Raw genomic sequence first — 16,002 nt, forward strand, 5'->3', positions numbered from 1 at the left:
TAACAAGGCTTTTCGCCAATTATCAGCCTTTTATAAATTAGGCTGGTTGGATAATTTAACCACACTTAAAGATCCTTTTAAATTCTGCATGTAATGTTCATCTGAAGCACAGCATTTATTCATTCAGCTACTTAAGTTAAAAATTGAACCGATTACAGTACGATGCTTCACTTATCGAATTTTCTTAGCTTAATATCGAATAACGCTATTTAAAGGAAGCTATAAGTCTTCTAACTGTTGGCCATTTTCTTGAAGTAAAAAATAATGTGTTTATCTGACAGCCTAAAGTTATTAAAGACATTGTGATGTCTTAAAATATACAATTGCCTGTTTAAAATTTTTTTTAATTTAGAATGAAAATATACCCTAGCAATATATCATTAATATAAATATATAATATTATATTCTATCATATATCCATAGAATATTTTAAATATCTGTAAAAACCCAGCACATCATCAACTATTCCCATATCCGTAAGAACAAAAATCGTGGTTTGCGCAAAAATACAAAAAATTTATTTAAAAATTAAATAAAAGCTACATGATTTAAAATTAAATGAAATTGGTCTGGGCATCAAACAAAGCAAATTGAACAGATTAATGTAGCTTTATTTATTTAAGAAGCGAATTGCGTTTTCACAGATGTGAAGTCTTTATCTAAACCAAAAAGAATAAGTCCCTAAACTACAATTTCGCACGGAAAACTGCCAATTACCCATTAATAATTTGAACTGATAAATAATTGTACCCAAATGATAGGGAAGAATACAAAAATTTTATAGCCATATCGCAGGACTCTCTCTTAGTGCTCTCTTCGCGCTCTTGCCGCTCTTAAGGTGCGAACACTGCTTTCAACTGCTTGCATTTTGTGACTCTCCGCGCGAGTGCGAGGGAGCCGGCGATACAAGCGAATGGACAGCGCGTTAGAGTGTGTGAGGTGCTTTGTGTGTGTGTGTGCTCCAGTGTGCTGGTGTGCGAGTGTCCAGAGAATTCACATGTAAATAGAGGCGCTGCGTGTGTGTGCGTGCTTTGTTTGGCTCCCAGACTCGTTCGTTGCTCTCGCTGTTGTTGTTGTTGGTATTGTTGTTTTTTTTCTTGTACTTTTTTTTTGAGCAGAGCGCCAAGCGGCAAAAGCAGCAAAAGCGGCGGCGACGTGATTTCAAACAGTGAAGTCGACTTGCCGCTGCCGCATCGCATCGCACCGCACATTTACCGCAATCGGTAATCGGGAATCGGTTGGGAAGAGAATCGAATCGGAATTGTAGGCCAGCATTCGCAAAAACGAAAAAAACCTTTTCGCCGTTTTTTAAAACAACCTACAAAATTCGAAATAAAAAGTAAAAATATATAAATAAAAACGAAAAAAACCGTTTGTGTTTTGCCGTCGCTAAAACCGTTAGTTTATACATTTTAAGTTTTGTACTTTTTTTTATTGTTTCCACAACTGTTTTTACTGTGCTACCCATACAAAAAAAATTAAATACGAAAACCAAAGAAATAACAAAAAACAACATAAAAAGGATTCAAGTGAATTGGTATTGGTATTGGTGCTCCGCCCCTCGCAGGACATTTGTGTGTGTGGGTGCGAGATAAAAAAGAAGGAAGAGCGAAGAAGGAGTGGGTGGGTGGGTGTGGGTTGCTCGGTTTGTCTTTCAGGATAACAGCGAATGTCCTGCTTCGTGTGTCTACTATTTATTTACTTTTTTTATACCTCGGCTCCCAGCTGCTTCTTCTTCCCCTTGCATTCCAATTGCCGAGTCGCGCCATCTCGTTCGCACCCACGCCCAAGTGTCGCACGTCGCCCGTCGTCGTTTGTCGTTTGTCGCTTGTCGTTTTGTCGCTTGTCGTTGCGTCTTTTGGATTGGCTTCCTTGTTTTTTGCACACACACAAAGTGCGTTGCGCCTTCGTTTTTTACACCCACCCACGCCCACTGCTTGGATTGGATTACATATACACATGCACGCGCTCCTTTTTCTCTTTGATATATTTTTTCTGCCTTTTTTTTCCTTTTTTCCTTTTGCCTTCCTTCGTTTGGGGACATACCCAGCATCTCTGCCGGCAGCGCTGTCGGCTTCGACGTCGACAATTCGTTTTTTGTGACTCGTTTTTTTGCGTGTGCGTGTATGCGAGTGTGTGTGTGTGTGTGTGTGTGAGTGCGAGAGTGCGTAATTGTATGTGTGTGCTCGCTAATATTGTCGTCGAGTGTCATTGGTCGAAAGGCAAACGAATGGGAAGCGGGTGGCGCAGAGGGGCGGGGGGGTCTTTTATTAGAACGAGAGAGAGTGGGCAAAAGGGGGCGTGGTGGTGGGCGATAGTAGCCGAATGGGTTTTTGATTGTGTGTCGTCGTGCGCGGGTGTCTCTGTGTGTGTGGGTGTCCCTCTATCTGTATAACTGTATGTGTGTGTGTGTGTGTACGTCTGTGTGTTGCGTTGCTGGTTTGTTTGTGTCGCAGGGCGTGAGCGAGCGAGATAGCAACAACTGCATGTGCATTGGCGACCGCGAGTGCGAGCGAGAGCGAGAGTGCGACCGATTGGCAATAGCGAGAGTGCAAAGTGCATAAAAGTTTTTGGCCAGCGAAAAATGGCGACACATCGGGTGGGTCGCAAACGGGCAAGAAGAAGCAGCAGTAGCAGCAAAAAGCGACGCAACGCGACTTCGCCGTCCAAAAAAGCAAGCAGCGTTCTCGTTCGTTTGTCGCGCGATTTTATAACCGTTTTCAAAAGCGGCGGCACTGCGAATTCCGCCTGTCGTCCGTCCTCTTCGCACGGAAAAATGTTGAAAGAGACACCCACGAGAAATAAAAAAAAATTAAAGCTAAATGTCAAGTATTTATAATATAATACACCAAAAATACGCAAAAGAACTTCAGTACAAAATGACCAACACTTAGCTAAGAAAGATCGAAACCAATACCAAAATTCAGTGCCGGAATAAAACTTAATATGTCATACATATATTATTTTAGCCCAGTTAAATGAGTTGATCAACATGAACTGCAGCAGCGAAAAGGAAGAAGAAGACGTATTTTAAATAACAGCAGATTAATAAAAAAAAAACAAAATACGAATTAGAAACAACAAGCCAACCAAATCTAACAACAACAACAAATAAGACGGAGAGCATTTCGAGAACAACAAATAAATCTCGTGCACACGCACGTGGGCTTGCATGTGTGCGAGTATGCAAGTGTGTGTGTGAGTGTGTGTGTGTGTGAGAGCAACTAAAACAGCATCAACAACAAGCTGAGAAAAAGCAACTGCAGCTACAAACGCACCGACACCAAACGCACACTAACATCGATTATAAAGGTGAGCAAATCCCAAAAAAATTGGAAATTACCCAAAGAAATTACTTATGTATCCCTAAATAACATCATCTAAAGGATTTAGCGTATATTACTTGAAAGTACTGAAGTGATAAGCACGGTATTTCCATACATCTACTATTATATCGAAAATATAAAAGTCTCCATGTCCTTTCTTCATAAAAAGAATAGCCTAATTAAAAAAATCCTTTTTTTTTAGTAACATGCAATTTTGTGTTGCGGGCTCACTTATCGTATTCTTAATTTTTTGAATAGGCAATTTTCATTGGAGAATTACAAATTACAAGAAGAGTAACCTAAAGTATGATTATCCTACAGGATTTAAAAAATCTTAACGGAATGTGTTTTTCGTTTAAAACGATAAGAGCATTGATTTGATTTGATTTGATCGGTAGCAGGATTAAAAATAGCACGTTAGCTCGCAGTACATTTTACATAGCAAACATATGTTAACTGATAATTGAAATAAATAAATGAAGTAAGGCAAATAGTTGCTAATATTATGATATGGAATAAGATTCAATTCGTTTGAGTTGGCTGCTAGAGCTCCAAAGCGACTTGCACTTTCGTATTTATTACGATCATGCCACTTGTACCGGTTCCATGTTCCCTGTCAACTTTTCACTATCTCCATTTGATCAAGTGCGATTTAATTAGCCAATCTGTAAGTGAGATTGCGTATTGTTGTTGCCGGTAAACCTGCTTATCAGGATCTGTGTGTGTTAAAATGTTACCATTTTGGGACATGACACTATTAAATTTCGATGAAATGTGTTATAAATTGATTTTTAAAGCATTTTTTTTTACTTTTTCTTTGGGTTTTCATATATTTTTGACAGAAACTGTGAATATGGAAAGCACAATCCATATTCAGCTATCATTTAATATGACTTCTGTCGTTTGCCTCTATAAAACACACCGATTTCTAGTTTGTATGTTTAGATTTTTAACCATGCCTAACAGATTTTATGGTAATATTAAAGGTTTAATCTTTATAGAGCAATACCTTTAAATACCCTAACCAATTTAATCTATGTAAAGATCATACTGATCTATTTTGTTCTCTGACAGTATTAAATGTATTTCAAAATGAACCTTAACTATTAAATATTCAGTCATTTTACTCTACGAGTAACGTATTGCTATGCAATTAGTTTTCACCCGATGAAAACTGTATCATTTGTTCAACGTATTCGCAAAAAGGAAAGAACAAGCGAATTTTAAATGGCGTTGAGCGATTATTCCCCCTAAGCGCTATGCGCCCATCTTTTCCAGTGATTTCCGAGCTCTTTCATTCAGCCTTGATTTTCCCTCAAACGAGCACTGCCCGCTTTTTTCCCAGCCATGTCTTCCATCTGGATTTTCTCATGAATTAAACAGGTCATTTTGGTTTTATTAATTCTCTTTTTTATTCAATCTCAAGGTCGGTTCCGCGCATATAATACTTAAATTGTGTGCGTTTGTGTGCGTTTGTGTTGGTGAGCACGTGTGTGTTTGTGCTTGGTGGAGGTTTTTGCCTAAACATTGATTTCCTATTCCCAGAAGTGATGAACAATAAGTGAAATGTGCACGTATCTAGGCTCTTCATTTTAAAAACGACAAATGACGACACACGGAATTCAGAACGGTAGCAAGTGAATGGATATATGGGAATATACCTGAATGGTTCCGACATTTGCGCTTTGTCTTCGTAACCAAGAACCTTTTTCAAATGTATAGCTGCATATATACGATGTATATACCTATATTGTATATATGTGGGCGCGAGTGCCAAGTCACAGCGGAGGCCATAACTATATAGTCATATAATCGTTTGTTCGTGAGCTGTAAACACAAGCATTGTAAATTTACACCATGCTTATAATTAGCAATAGAACGGCAGTTGACTTTTCCAGCCACAACCTCTGGCCACTTTTCCACTCATTTCGCATCTTTTCACTGCAACTCTCTTGGTGCAACAGCGTTTTCAGTAACTTCATTCACAATTTACATTTAAATGGGACTTTTCAGGGGTAATATGAAGACATTATCTGTAATATACAATATCTTATAATTCGTAACTCTCTTTCAGTATTTTTATTACAAATTTCAATTTAAAAAACAATTTTTTGAGTCCCTTTTCCTAACTAAATCAGCAATTAAACACTGCAACTCTGTGATTTAAATCGATGTAAGGAATAGGGGGATATTGTTGGACATAGGTCAATAAATACTCATTTTTCTCAGTGTTGTTGGGGAAGGCAGTCAAGAGACACAGACCGAATGACAGGCACACCTCCTCCCACTCCCCCTTCCCGCTTCCAACACCTGGGATCATGCTTGGCTGACGACAAAGATTGTCGCTCAGGCGTCCACAATGGGCGCCAGTTTGAGTTGAGGCGGAGGGATGGGGCTGGAGATGGAGATGGAGACGGAGGCGAAGGCCTATGGCTCAGTGCCTCCAGCTCCAGCTCCAGGTGCAGCTCTAACTGCAGCTTGGTAAGACCGATCCGAATGGCCGATCCGATCCAACCGCAAGGTAAACAGTGCTAAAGACCCTCTGACACCTGATTACAGTGCAAGTGAATGGGCTGCGATTTCATTATATCATTGTTGAATTAACAAAGATAATTTGTAGAAAGTAATATTCTAATTGATTGACGACGAAATTACATTCAAAAGCGTTTTTTAAAGGGTGCAAAACATCTACCATTTAGCTTTTCTATCAGAAAGCATGAAATGGTTTCTCCCCTTATATCGCTAATTCCAATCCTTTGGTCATTTGTACCTCAAGTATTTGGTCCCCTTTTCTATGCAACAACGAAAATTGCCTAAAGCGAAGTCAAGTTGAAATGAGGTTGATGAGACTCGCAACGAGCACTAGCAAATGATGGGAAATTGGGGCATATAGAGATCCAATCCAATGATCTCAATCTCAATCACTCCTGCACTCGCCAGGACAGTAATAATTTTGCCCGATTTGTGCCTGCCTCCGCCTCCACCTTTGGAAACACCAAGGAATGCATGGATGCGACTCGATGATCCCTTGCCCGCGGTGGCATAAAATAAAATAAGATTGCAAAGGCGGCGGCAACAGCAAAACACACGAATCCGCGCAGATGCAATAATGGAGGACATGGGACATTGTTCTCACATCCACAGCAACAGCCAAGGTATCCACATCCACATCCATAGCCATAGCCACATCAACCGCATATATCCATATCCACATCCACATTCACAACCAAGTCCGACCTCGTCATCGTAATTGTTGCTGCCCAGCGCCGGCTCGTATAATCCGCTGAATCCGCTGACCATCTCATCCTCATTCCCAACCCTAACCCATTCCATTCCACCACCCCCGCCAGCCATGGCAGCGTATAATTGCAGAGCAGCCACCGCTGGACAGTGGTTCGAAAACGATTTATTGCAGCGCTGATCCATAAGTTACATCGTAAACTATATATTATGAATGATTTCTCTTCATGTTTGAGAGATCGATCATTTGCCAAGTTGGCCGAGTATTGGTTTAAAGTTAGAGCCTAGCTGCGCAATGATTTTGTTTAAGATCGAATGGAATACCGTTTGGTTTATTACTGGCAAGTGTGTTTTGATGCCAAGACATCAAGCAATGGCCAAGCAACCAGAAAGTGAACCGAGTAATCGGCAAGTTCGCCGTAATAACACCTTCGGGAGTGCAGAAATCATAACGATCGAAATAGCCCACTGTGATCCAATGGGCCGCCGCCTCCGCTACCTCACAGCAAGCCACCAGATGTTCAATCTTCCGCTCGAAGTGCTCGATCGAGTTGGCAACAGTTTTTGGCCAGATCGTAATCGCTTTGGGTCCCTCTCGGTTCTCCATCGGGTCGTCTATATGCACATATCTATATATCCGCGCCGCATATACATACATGCATATGTATGTATGTTTGCATTTGGGTAAGGCATAGCTTGAACTCCTTCAGGTCGAGTTCTCGGGTTGGGTTTGTGCGGCAAAAAGGCGCAGATGAAGACGACAACTTGGAGCTTATGTGTCAGGTGCGCGTCGTGCCGCGAATGTAACAATTTATTGCACTCGCTTTTGCAGTGTTTTCTTGCCGCTTTTTTTTTTTGTTTTCCTTCTTTTTTTTTTGCTCCTGCTGCCGCTGCTGGTGGCACCAAATTGAATTTTCCACCGAGACCAAGTTGTTTTCGGCTTCTTGGTTATTGTTTTGTTGTTGTTGTTCATGTTGTTGTTGTTTTGCAACAAGATTCCCTTCAGCTTTGCATTCATCCGTACGGCCACTTATTGTCCAATTTTCATTACCATAACGAACTCAGAAATAAGCCCCGATTAAAGGGCACTGTTAAATGGCAATGCGGCGCCCCAAAAGAAGTGGCAAAATATCAATGTTATTTACCAGCTGACGCAAGCATGATGCGAATCAGTCGGAATATGTTATAACAAACATATTACAGGAAATGTTGATAGCAATTGAATGACATTGCTAAACAGGGCTTAGTACTCAAGCTTATTTAAAACCTCAGGGGGGTTCACACTCTAAGTATTTATCTTCTTTACTTCGAAGTAATTATTACAAAGATTAAGAATCAAGTCTGTGAAAAAAAAACAAAAAAAAAAAAAACAGTTTTAACTAAAACATAAGCAAACTTGCGTATAATACAAAAACCCAAAATAGTAGATCATTATGTATGTATGTCTCGATCTAATCGATTTTTCGTTTTTTCCTTTCCCGCATTTCGATTAAGCCATTACATAGCCTTATGTGTATTAATAATTAAGGCATAGTGTCGACCTTGCCGGGTGGCTGGTCAGAGATCTCAGATCTCAAAAGATCTTTCACGGCCTCGAGATTGGCCACGAGCTGGCCACTGTGATCGGTTCCCTCAGACAATGGAACACTTTGATTTTTTCTTGAAAAATATCTGTATATACAACATAAATGTATATATACATCAATGCAAAAGTGGCCATACGGCTGCGTATAAAAAATCGTGACTACCACGAACTATTAGCATTTAAATATCATGTTTTTGATAGTTATTTCTAGCATTTCAGTTTCAAGTTCTGAATAGGTATTTTTATAAGATACATATGTACGTATGTAATTGCAAGTATCTACCAGTCTGTTACATAATATGAAAACTGGCCATTTTAGGTTCCGAATTGGCAATGTTTATAACCAAACAGACGGACGTCAGTTTATACGCTTTATAGGGTAGGAAACGGTTACTTGTACCCCATGCACGACTACAATGAGCCCTTTTAACTGCACAAAGGACCCTTTTGTGGCCATGTTGCCTTGCAACGGTACTTTATAGGGTCGGAAATGCCCCATACCCCTCCCTATACGTTATCCTGCATACATTGCAACTAATCTATACCCGAGTACACCGGCTGTATTTATTAACAAGCAATTATACATATGTATGTATGTACCCCCTGCGATATAAAATTCATGTCGGAGAATTGAGGCTTTGGTGATTAGTTTTCCTACATGGAATTGACATCAAAATCAAGGCTTTTACCTTCCTTTGATTAAGATCCATTGCATCGTGTGCCGGCACCCCACTAGTTTTTTTTGTTTTCTTTTTTTTGGCGAGAGGAGGGGAAGTTGTTCGCAATTCAATTACCATCAGGTGGCTTCTGGTGTGTCGGGCATTGATATCGCCATCTGAGCAGTGATCCAAACAGAATACTTGGGAATCTACACGATGGCCTTAACTTATCTCGTGAGGGCTTATTTTCCCTATCGCCATCTCTGTTTCTCGTAAAACTCAATCTATTTGTAGCAACTGAGTGGCGTGAGTGGCCCAAACGCACAGCAGTGGTTGTTGGAATAGTGTCTTCAGCTAATAATTAATAATTAGATAGAAAGTGTTTCTCCACTTAAATATTAACACTTCTTTAAGTCTTATTAAGTTAAATAGTTGATATTGAGCTTGAATTTGCAAAGAGGTTGTGGGTGTTTATACCAACTTAGTTTGAAGTTTGAAACCTAAAATGTTATTTACCACCGCGGATTTATATTTACATTATGTTAAAGACACATTCAATTTGTTAGTTGTCCCAAGTGCTCCGGTTTGATTTGGTTGCCAGATGATGGGGCTATTCGTGTGACGGGCGGTGTGCTTTTGTTTGTCTGGTGGCTGCTGTCTGGTGGCTTTGTCTCTATTCTGCCGAGTGTTGCTGTGCTTTGTAGCTTTTTGTGGGTTTTTCTCGACTGATGGCGGGATGGCGGCTGGCGGATGGCGGCTGCGTCTCGATCTTCTGTCGTCTTTACTTTGCCTGGGCACGAAAGATTAAATGTTTTTAATTTCGGCTAATTTGTGACATGCGCGACCTTAATGGCTTCTTTTCACATAGTAAACCTCGGCGTGCACGGCCTTTAATTGCTCTCTCTCCAAAAAAAAAAACCAAAAAAAAAAAGAAAAGACCTAAACCAAAAATAAAGCATTTTCCATCGTCAAACTACCCGGTTGACAATTGTCTGGGAAAATCTGGCTGCCGCGCAATGAATTAATCATGCATTTGGTGGCTTGAGAAATTAAGCGCGTTGCAGCGCGTTTTTAATATGCTTTTATATTCAAATTAACACGCATGCCAAACAGTTTCCATGAACGCAAATGCCGTAAAACTATGCTTTTATTTTCACACACTAATAACATTGTTGGCCCTGATATTATTAAATGAATTATAAGTATAGTCACCTTTTCAGGCGTTTCCGAAATATACAAAATACATTTAAGGTCACAAATTATCCTATTTTCACATGTAATATATGTACATACATATACTCTTATTTAATGGAATTTAATGGAATTTCGCTGTGCTTATGGCAAATCAAAGATAAGTAAGGGACTCGCTTTTAACGAGGCATACTGATGAATGCCATAGGCATAGAGTCAAAGATTTTCGATTGCCCCAGACATTTCCCCCACTTGACCACTTTTTCCTTAAGACCAAGTTTGCGCCTGGAGCAAGGTCTGCACTTAGAGAAATCGACGGCGGTAAAAGCGGGAAGTTTGACGGGGCAATAAAGAACTTATTGGATTATAAGCTTCACAAATGTTGAGAAGAGATAATCCCAAAGACGAAATAAAATGCCAGCTCTTTGAAATATGGCCCTAACTGATTTTAATTATTTGTTGTGACATCATAAAAGCTATTTGTTAGGATTAACACGGCTATCTTGTTTCTGCTGCGAATCTTAAATTCGTTCCCTGTTTTCAAAATAACTCTTTTTTTGAATACAAGGTATCGTAAAGTTGCTGTATTTTAATTTCTATAGTGGTCCTAATACAAATTCTTCTTATTTTGAGTGAGAAAATGGTGACAAGTGCAGTGCACAGTGGGATAAAATGGTTCGCTTCGGTAAGGAACAATAAAATGTATAAAAGCAAGAGATGAAACCGCGAATATACTATGAATATTGAAAAGTTATACACAAAGTGTTAAAATTTGGATTGAATAGATCGATATGTATATATATTATTAATGCGTATATTTTCATGTCACTTTGCCCCACTGTGCAGCGCACGGTGCACACTCGTTCGCCACCATTTATTGATGTGGACAATTTGTAATGGCATGCGATTTCCTGCCGACCTGCACAACCAGTCCAGTCCGTCTCGGCTTTCGAGGTCTGGACCCAGCCTGTAATTGAACTCACGCTGGCAGCTGTGAGCTAATGACAAGCCGAGTCCAAGCAAAGCGTATTAGCTGATCCCAACTTTGGCCCGTGATCCGCACTCCGTTCGGTTTTTTTCTCTCTCTCTTTTTTTTTAATTTTTTATTTCGCTTTTCCCTTCTGTATCCCGATGTTCCTATTATCGCTGCCCCTTTCCCTTTCCCTTTTTTTTTTGTTTTTTTTTTCTGTATTGCCAATATTCTTGGCCATTATCTGCTGAAAATTGGCACACCGCATGGGACAACACACGAACACAATACTCGCTGATATGTTGATTAGTCCGAGTTTCCATTTGCAATCCATTTTGGAATCAGTATATGAATCAAAGATTGGTTTATGCTGGCGACCTTCAGAACTCAAGAATACGTAAAACGCCAACAAGAAGAAAATGAGTCTTCGAAATTGGAGCCAGCCAGTATTATCAGTGTAGGGAATTCAAACATACGATGAGTTATCAAGTTAAAGACGGATTTTCACAAGTTTAAGCAACATTAAAATCTATAAATGTATGTACGGTAGATTGGTAACTCGATCGACTTGACAACTGTCTATTTTCTTCAGTAAATTGACCCATTTTTGCACAGTGTGCAGTGTCGCTTGATCACACACAAAACAGAGACAGAAAAAGGGCCGATTTCTTAATTATACATATATAATATATGGCTGTCATTGGAAAGATGGGACCATCTAAATGGGGCGTGGTTGGCCAATTTTAAGCAAACCTAACCAACGGAGGCATGATACGAGCCAACAAATGGACACGTCCGGATCGACACGGTTGTTTTTGTTGTGCAGATCAAAAAAGTAAGGCCTGTTCATACCATGCAGAACTGACAATTTGTAACTACTTACCATTATTAGCCCATGCCAAATGAAAAGGTCTGGATAAAAAGCGTCTTCAAATGACAATAGAGGCTGAATTTTCACAACGAAAAGTGCGATTTGAGGCGGTTTTCGTTTGCATTAGATTCAATGAGCATCAGTCATCAAGTTTAACAACTGCAGACGGCAAACTGCAAACTGCAGCAGTAACCAGTTAGCAAGTTGTGGCGAGAGGCATGGTGCATGCTGTGCATTCTTGACATCGGCTCGGTGGATACTGTACGTTTTCGCACTGGCTGTTGTTTAATATTTACACCTCGAACGGGCAAATCCATCAAAATATAGCAACTCGTTATGTGCCAAGACGATGGAGGCGATGGAGACGCCGAGAGAAGAAGCTGGCGTAGATGGAACTGTGGGATTAGCGATTCCCCGAGAAGAGAAGAGGGCGTTACCTGGTACCCCAAAAGGGTCGCCGGAAGGAGAGGGCGGACACACTGGCAAAACTGGCAAACTGGCAAGCTGGCGGGAACATCTCGGACCAAGTTCAGTTTCTGTTTGATTTTATTTAATGGCATGACAAGGTCAAGTCGCCACTACCACCACCACTACCACTACCACTACTACTACCACTACCACTTGCCCAGACTACGCAGCCTCTGCAGGCGAAGACCGCAGAGCCCAGAAAAGCAAAATAGGGACACTCTGGTGGAGCATGGGGAAGTGGAAATGGAGGTGGAAATCTTTGGAGGAGTAGGACGTGAAGGTGGAGTCGGTGGTGGAGGAGGAGGGGCCTTTGAGTGGAGTCGGCAGCTACCTGCCGACTAGCAATCGGTAAAGCGATGAACGCGCAAGTTGGGCCGGGCCATAAGTCACAAAGCAATTACAGTGAATTGCTTTTTACAGGCTCAACTCCGAGTCCAAGTCGCAGGCCGGGATCCCAGCTCTCTACTCCTGACTGCTGACTGCTGAATGCTGACTCCTGACTCCCAACTCCAGTTCCAGCTGCAGCTCCAGCCCAGCTCCAGCCATCTTAAATAAATGGAGGAGCAATAGAGCAGAGCCCAGCGGCATGGACGGCAAGAACGGTCAGATGAATATGGAGAAGCGGGTGGAGCACACTGAACAAAATGACCAATTTGGGAATAGTGATTATGTGCACGGCCAAACAGAGTGTATCTGAAGCTTGGGACACTCTTTTCGGTGCTGTTTTCTACCTTTAACGAAAGGAATAGCCCAAAATCAGCTTACATGAAATTTATCCACTGTTGAAGCTAGTTCAATTTCAGGTAAGCATGAACTTGTATTGCTTGTTTATTGCCTTTTCTCCCTGTGTAGTCTAAGATTATTTGATGTGGTCAAAGCCTCTTTCGATTGAAGCTATATGGGAGCATTTTGTGAATACGCGACTAACTACTGAAACAAACATATTTAAAATGTTATTATGCTGTGCACCATTGCATTCCATTCCATCCGATATGCGTTCCCAAATTCCGCGCAGTGTGCCACAAGATGTTGCCGATTAAAGGAGGGATACTAACCCACCCAACGCCAGTGTCCACCCACCGAGCACTGAACCACACCACAGCTCACCCAATGGAATCCAAAACGAAAATCAAACCGAACCAAAGCACTCTTCCTTTTGTCAAGTTGCGTTCGAGCGTTGAGAAGGTGGCGAGCCCTGGGTTTCATAACACTATAAAGATGAAATTGAAACCGATTACCGCACTCTTGAAAAAAACGATCAAGTACCACGAATGCTCGCGGACACATTTTACTCATGTAATTTTATTGCGGCTGCGAATGATTGGCAATTCTCGCTAAAAGATAAAGCGAAGGGGAAGGCTGGACCGATGGATGGATGGATGGCCTGGGCGGCTGTACAGATGGACAGATGGACGGATGGTTGGATGGTTGGCTGGCTGGATGGATGGATGGTTGGTTGGTTGGTTGGCTGGCTGGCTGGCTGGATGGATGGAAAACCAGTTACCGCCGTTGCACAATGGCGAGGCAATGTGATGCGACGGGTCCATGACTGCGGCTTGATAATGCCAAAAAAAGGGGATTATACAAAAACGAGCAAGAAAACAATGGCAAACGAAATCAAACAGTTAGACGAGACACCTGCCATAGAGACGGCTATTTTTGCTGTGTTTTTGTTTAGTATTGACCAATGTATACTATAAATGTGCATATGCATGTGGTGGAGCCTAACCCATCCAATTCAATCACTCCACAGAGGCAGAGCTAGAAAGTATGGCAATCTGGGGCCATCATAAAATGTGCGAATGGGAACTGAACCCGCCATTTCCTTGGCTGTGAGTGGGGATGTGAGTGTGGATGTGAGTGGGGATGTGAGTGTGGATGTAAACGCGCTAACATTCGCAACCGCGTGCAGAGCCGTAGATCAGCAGGCATCAAAAACGAAGGGGGCTTGTGGAGGGGGGTGGACAAAAGCACTTATCTTGTCTCGGGCTCAATAAGCCAAGCTGTCAGCAGGAGCGGGAAAGGTAAAGGCCATGGGAATGCAGATGGACGCGGACCTGGACGTGGACTTGAACTGACTGGGAGCAGGGACATCGGCACTTCGCTCTCATCTCGCCCAGCTGAGCTGGCAATGAAGCACGGAATAAAAATGACAATAAATTTCTAAGAAATATTATGCCACAGGCATTCTAAGTACATGCATATATGGGCAATGTGATTTCATCCTTGTTTTTCTCAACCGAATTTATGTGACTGTATTTGAACGACTTTAAGATCTAACTTTACCAACCTTTAACCTTCTAACTTTATCCATCTATGCCATAAAATCGACGCCAAATATTAACTTGCGATGGAAATGATTTTTTGTCACTTTGAATAAGCATGCCCAAATCAGAAATTCCCGCTCCAGATGATATATTTCACCTGGACAAGGTGTCGTGTTAGACGACAAGGTTGATGCGTCCTGAGATCTGAATGGATTCGAGTGTTTGGGAAAGGAATCGCGGGGGTCGAGGGGCGAATGGAAATGCAAATGGAAATGCACAGCATCGATGTGGCAGGCAGGTGAGCCCTGAAATTGCGACTGACTTTGCATTTCGAGTCTTTGGCACCGTATGCGGTCTACCCCGCCGAATGGAGAGAATGGATTGGAATGGCTTGGAATGGTTTGGTCATGAGGGACTGGGGGATATTCCTGCTGTTTTCGGTTCACAGCCCTCTGTTCCTGTTCACATTATATGGCCGTTCTTGGCGGTGGCGGTGGCGTCTTCACTTCCAGGGCGGAGGATCTATCTCATTGTGAGGAACATGGTCGGTGATACCTTTACGAGCGAATATTACCCGAATATGACGATCACAGACACCCATTGCCATGGCCATATGGCAATTTGTTGCCATCTTATATTCGCATCCTATCGCCTGACACTGCAGGGCTTTTCGTTTTGATAGTGCCGCCAGTGGCTGGTTGCCACGATCTTGAGTTCGATAAAAGAGCTTTCCGCTCTAACTTTTATTCCACTAGCTGAAGATGCATCCAACCTTGGTCAGCAGCTGCTCCCTAGGAAACCTTTCAGCTGCCATTCGGCCGGATATTTCCGCCTTGGCCTCATCCAGTCATCCTTGTATGCAAATCTTATATAATCAATATAAATTAATATAAATTGTTTCCATCTTTTTTCAGTTTTAAAACTCTATAACGTAAATTACATTCTGCTTTAGAAGTACACGTTTTTTGATGTTCCGTGTAGTGTTTTTAATTTAGAAACCAATCTGTTAGCATTAATTGCAATTTTTTTATTTGTCCAATCATTTGAATATAAATTCTTGAGAAAACGAGGGTATGAAATAGTAATAAGCCATCAATCTTAAGCAATCTTCACATAAAGCAATTAAAACATTTACGATTGATAAAGTTCAAATATTCAGTCGTGAATTCGACCATTAGATTCAACTGAACTGCACAGTGTCCACAAAGAACTCCTCACTACATAACAAACGATGGTGTTTCTTCAGTTACACCTGCTGCCGAATGTGGTTCTTAATCAAATCGCTTCGGTTACATGTCGAGCGAGTAGTAATAATATCGATATCAGATGGAGAAGTCGAAACTGAAACTGAAACGAAAAGGACACTGGACACAGGACATGGGACACGGGACACGGGACACACGGTGGAAGATGAATGCCAACGCA

At 41.5% G+C, this 16,002-nt stretch overlaps 1 protein-coding gene across 2 annotated transcripts in view; it reads left to right on the forward strand.

The window, feature by feature from the left end:
- Window positions 1-1,105: 1,105 nt before the first annotated feature.
- Window positions 1,106-16,002, forward strand: part of LOC6550549 — a 29,889-nt gene continuing 14,992 nt past the window's right edge. The window contains exons 1-2 of one of the 2 annotated variants that reach the window (XM_001977945.3): window positions 1,106-1,397; window positions 2,970-3,312. The gene's annotated coding sequence lies outside the window, so the exon portion shown is untranslated. The remainder of the gene's footprint in view (window positions 1,398-2,969; window positions 3,313-16,002) is intronic. The other variant, XM_026981870.1, reaches the window with a different exon arrangement.

The sequence above is a fragment of the Drosophila erecta genome, unplaced genomic scaffold (assembly GCF_003286155.1).
Source record: "Drosophila erecta strain 14021-0224.00,06,07 unplaced genomic scaffold, DereRS2 tig00000126-arrow-pilon, whole genome shotgun sequence".
In the NCBI taxonomy this organism is placed as follows: domain Eukaryota; kingdom Metazoa; phylum Arthropoda; class Insecta; order Diptera; family Drosophilidae; genus Drosophila; species Drosophila erecta.